Below are 5,423 nucleotides of genomic sequence, written 5' to 3'. Positions count from 1 at the left end.
CCGAATCTGATGAAAACCACAGACAAAATGAAAACTAGACCTACACTGTCAATCACTTATTAACCCTTTGACATCATCTCTGAATACTGTGAATCTGCAAGGACAGGGCGACATGTTTGACGGTTTCCTTTGTCTAGACCAGCTCCGTGCATGCAATCCCTCTAGAAAAGATGTGTCTTGGTAGACTGCGCTGTACAGTGCAGAGGGGGAGACTTGATAAGCCTATATTGATGATATGTTTGAAATATTATCACAATGAAAAATAACAATAACAATGATATTTATCACGATATACTCAATTTCAGAAGATATCAAACATATGCCATGTCGTTCTAATGTATACAGGTAGAAAAAAAGGCATTTAAAAAGAAACTAACTATATTACTAAATGGAGCAAGCAACGGCTGAAATGCCACACCCATTTCCACCACCCTGTCTCCTAAAAATGTTACAAAACCGCTTTGTCAATTACTACTAGTATTCACAAAACTCCACGTGGGTAAAACAGCACAATGTGCACCGGTCTCTGGAGAATTTTCCTTCAAAACATTCATTGTTTGGTAACATAATTTTTTAGGAGACAGGGTTGCATTTTCTGACCTGCTTTTGGAGCCAGCCTCAAGTGGCCATTTGAGGAAATGCAGTTTCTGGCACTTCGGTGTAAGCTTTATTTTTCAGCCCCGGAGGTCACTGCTCATAGCCTCGTGAGACCATCCTGATCTTGCCAGCTCCATTGTATTTTACTCGCAGATCAGTCTGGTAACCTGCGACAGAGACAATTTGGAGCCATTTGCAAACGAACCAATCAGCATTGGTTTTAAGGCAGGTTTAAGTGTGACGCAACGAGAAGAGACTATTCAGTTTAAGCAACATGGCGGCTACCATGGATTAGATGAGCGCAGCTATCGAGCAAGTTTTATCAGAATTAGAAAGTAGTCCTTCTCTTCTCTTACGTCATATGCTTCGTTGATCTGATTGGTTGATTTGGCCCTTCTATCACCAACATAGGTGGTGATAGACAGATGGTTCATCCAATCAGCAACCAGTATCTTTGCCCCTTCCCAAAAGATCTCCAAACAAGAGTTCCCAGATGGATATGCAGAGCAAATACAAAGGCGGTTTAATTCCATCATCAAAAAAAAAGTATATCAAGATGAATATCATTATCCTTCTATGGCCCAGCACTACCCTTTACTTATCTTCAGTTCTTTGTGAAATAAACACTGTCGTACGCAGGTGACTAGACCTGTTGTGGTAGTTTGTGTTTACGACCAACCTTGAAGTGAGTGAACACTTAATATCTGAAACTGTGCCAAACAACGTTGCACTTGAATATTGATATGGCTACATACTGTACTTTTGTGTATTGTTAGCTCTTGTAAATATAATGAAGGGTTGGGTTCATTCTTGCGTTCAATTCACTCTATACAGGAAGTAGAAATGTGCTATCATCCATTTTGAATTTTTGAACTTGAATCAACCATGTCATTGACCTGAAAAAAGCCTCACTAAATTGATGAACTTTCTTTCCCTACTGATCAACAGTGGATTTAAAATAGGCCATTATTTGCACAACTCCAAGGCGCTGACTAAAAAGTAATTGATATACCTTAATTAAATGGAAATCACACTTTATAACAAAACTAATACAATAAAACACACAGCATTGGTGTTCCATTCAAGTGGAAATTTAACATTGACCTCCTGTTAGTAGTGAATTGAAAGAGACTATCTGACCCTCATAGAATCTGTTCTGCAATGAAACATGTGTTGTGCAAGTTTAATACATTTTCAGCATGATGCAATACTAGAATAACTTTTAAGATATACTTAAACTTGTACAGTATGTTATGAAAATGACTGTAAAAGCCTGTCAGTAACATCACAAATGTGTGTATAGTGTGCTCCCTTAGCAGTTGCACTCCTTTTAAATAAGATGATTGAGAAGATTTCAGGGGAGACAAATATTTTTCTTTATTGCATGTGTACTGTGAAGGCCCAGTGTTATAATAAATGCAACCACACTGGGTGGATAACATATCACCTTATATGGTATGTTACTGTGTTCCATATGAATGTAATCTCCCCCCTATATTTTGAGATTAAAAATGAATCTGCATCCATATTTTGTGCGGTGTCTGACTTAATTCTCACAGTACCATAAGGGTATAAGGAACTATGAAAATGCCCTCATCCACTGATCGGACAGACCGGTTGACCTCGATTCCAATGCCATTTTATAACGACAATGAAACTCTAATAAATGAAAACCCTGTCCTAAATCTGGGGTGATGCATCACTCACTCACTCAGGATTTGATGTCTGGTTTTTATTCATCAGTCTGATTCTGATGAACAACAAAGTCAGTTAGATGGTATGAAAATGCAAGAGAACTTCAATGAGCCTTTATTACTTTACATTTCTTGACAACCTAGGTTGGATGTTGCTGCCACTTTAACAATGATGAGTCACGAAAAAATGGAAAAACGAAAAACAGAACAATAATCAAACATTCATGGCACTATTTCAGCAGCACTCATGAGAAAACCAGTGTTTTCCTAGCCCTAGTTTTATTATCTTGACCCAATTCAATGTTTGCCAATTTTGAAGAAGTGCTTGACATCATTTTATTATTTTATTTGCTTTATATATAAAGAGTTCTGAATTAAATGGGGACAACTAGGTAAACATAAAATTGTTCATGACGTCATCAGCATCAGTGTTCTTTGGGGTCAATTTGACCCCAAGCTGTTTTAGCTGTATAAAGCATATAAGAGATATAAACATTTTACAGTACTATTTCCAGTTAATTTCACGGATATTGAGGTCAGTATCATATGCAGTTTCAGAATGCTTTAGGGCCCTAACCTGACATAAGCATACCTGTAGTAGTGCAAAACCCCTGACCCATGCTCTGCTCTTCCTCATTTGGAAATAATCTCTAAGAAAAGGATTTCTGCTAATAAAGTTTTATCACAGCACTTTGATAGTGAAAGTTACATATGCCTTGTCAAGGGATTCATGTTCTGCTGGTTAATTTGGTCATAAACAGCCAAGTCTCTTGCAGTTTTTAGAAGAATTCTGAATAACTGAAGTCCCTGAATCTTGTTGTCTATCCACATTGCACATTGCCATTGCCGCCTATGCGTAAATCGCTGTTCTTCTTTCACCATCGTAGCTTATTTTTCCTCCTTTGTTTGCCACAGCATGATGTAAACTGCATCACTGTGCATGTGTGGATGGATTTATAGTAGATAATTTTGAGGAGGATCCTAATTATGAGGCAGCCTCCTCTAAAGTCATTGGGACAGTTGGGTTGACCCTTCTGTTGTCTCTTTAACACCAGCAGATTCTGCTCTCTTAAGACATTTCATGTGTTCTCCTGGATCATACATGTCACTACCCACTCACAGAAATACAGGATTTACTGAATAGGACAGGTGATGAGCATTTATTTACAATCAAGTCCCTCACATGACTGAAGATGAATGTTTGGTTGCATTTAATGGATGATGTCCCTTTAGACAATACGTACAACACAAACAGGACAAATTCGGTATCAAAACATGGTCAGCATGTGATGCACAGTCCAGCTATGACTGGAATATGCAGTCGTACACTGGAAGCCCCCTGTGGAGCACCTGAAGAGAATAGGGTGGTGATTAGGAAGGACTGAATGGCCATAAAAATAACATGATCATTTCTTAACATCGTGCAAGTGAGGAACTTCTGAAAGCTTTCCATGTTGGGGGCAGCAAAAGAAAAACAAAAACCAACAGGGCTCCTGTTCAAAGCTATTAATACACTAAAAGATATTTATTTCCAATTAAGGTCAGTCAGTGAGATTTTATGGTAATTTACATATTTTTCCAAGGATAATAGATGTTGGTGAATTTGAGGATAACAGGACCGCTAGTATTGTATCTGGGGCACTGGTGGGATGGAGTAGCCCACTGTGACATTACATATCCATTAACTTTTCTGTCGTTGGTAATGTGTTAGTCACTCAGGGAATGAAGAGCCTGGTGAATGTGGGACAGCAGCCTGCTCAGTAGACACAACACATGCCTATCTGGGCCAGCAGACTGCAAACGCAGCCGACACACATCTCAACCGTGGAAGTGATTAGAGGCAGAGCATCAATTTCGGCATGAAAGGATGACCAGTACATGTTTTCTGTAGTTATGAGAGTGTAAAATTACAGTAATGGTATTGGCGCTTTTTTATGCTTGTGCTGCAGCTGTAAATACACCACCTTGCAGCAACGGGGCCAGCAACATTACCTGCCTTCCTGTGCAAAGCCTTATTTCCCGAATGAGATATAAAAGTAAAGCCAAGGTTGGCCAAATAAAGCCTGGCTCCAAGTGCCAAACTAGCAAAGCCAAACAAGCTATTGGAGACGAGTAAAGACACGGGCAGCAGGCAAAGTTACTTAGTGGATGGAGAACTTGAGTTCACCTGCTTTTGGATAACATGGATGCATCTGCAATTAGATAATTAAAATGCATTTTAGATTAGATCGCAAATTCATGATTCTGACACATAGATCTCTTTAGGTAGCTGAGCAGACAGGTAGCGGCTAATGTTAGCTTCCTGTCCTTAGTTTAATCAATGCGGTAATGACATCAGTAGGGCTCAGTCCCTTCATCATTCTATCCTTTGTTTCTCTCCCTCTTTTACTGCTCTACAGTCTTTCTTCCTTCTCTCTGGAACTCTGTATGTCTCCGGTCTATTAATCAATAGTAAACACAATACCCATGGTGCAGTGCTGCCATGACTATAGACCATGGGGAGGATGAGCAGGACAGTTGATTACTCGTCCTTTGCCTCTGAGACAAACAGCAGAAGCAGTGCGGGGAAAAACAACAACACTAATTTGACTGTTGACTGTTGACTGTTGACTGTCGAATGTTTCAACAATTTATTGGTGTATTTTATCAGACACTTAACCAGTCTCACATGACTGTGATGACCCAAAATGTACATGTACTGCTCAATCTGTCAATGTGTTTTCAACATTGAATTAAATTGTAATGTACGAGGGCATGCATGCAGTGATACGCCGTAACCAACTCTTAAGAAGCATTTTAGCCATGTTTATTATTTTGGTTTTACAGCACATTCACTTTACTGTCATTTCAGTTCTCCATATCAAATATGTCCACTGCTGCAGCAAACAAGCACCCATAAACCCACTGTACGCTACCTGCCCAGCAACAAATAGCAGATAGTTAGGAACTAGCTAACATTGCCTAGCCTACCCAAAGCGGACCATCTAGCAGCTGAAGACTTAATTATTTCAGGAGTTGGAGACTCATGTGTTGATCAGAGTTACAATTAAAGTTTGGACTGAGCCGCAGAAGATTTTACAGATTTTAAATTGAGCCGTGGTTTGGGAAGCCCTGCTGTGTACTATTCATTAA

The sequence above is a fragment of the Echiichthys vipera genome (assembly GCF_963691815.1).
Source record: "Echiichthys vipera genome assembly, chromosome: 3".
Lineage (NCBI taxonomy): Eukaryota > Metazoa > Chordata > Actinopteri > Perciformes > Trachinidae > Echiichthys > Echiichthys vipera.
This window is presented reverse-complemented; position numbering follows the sequence as displayed.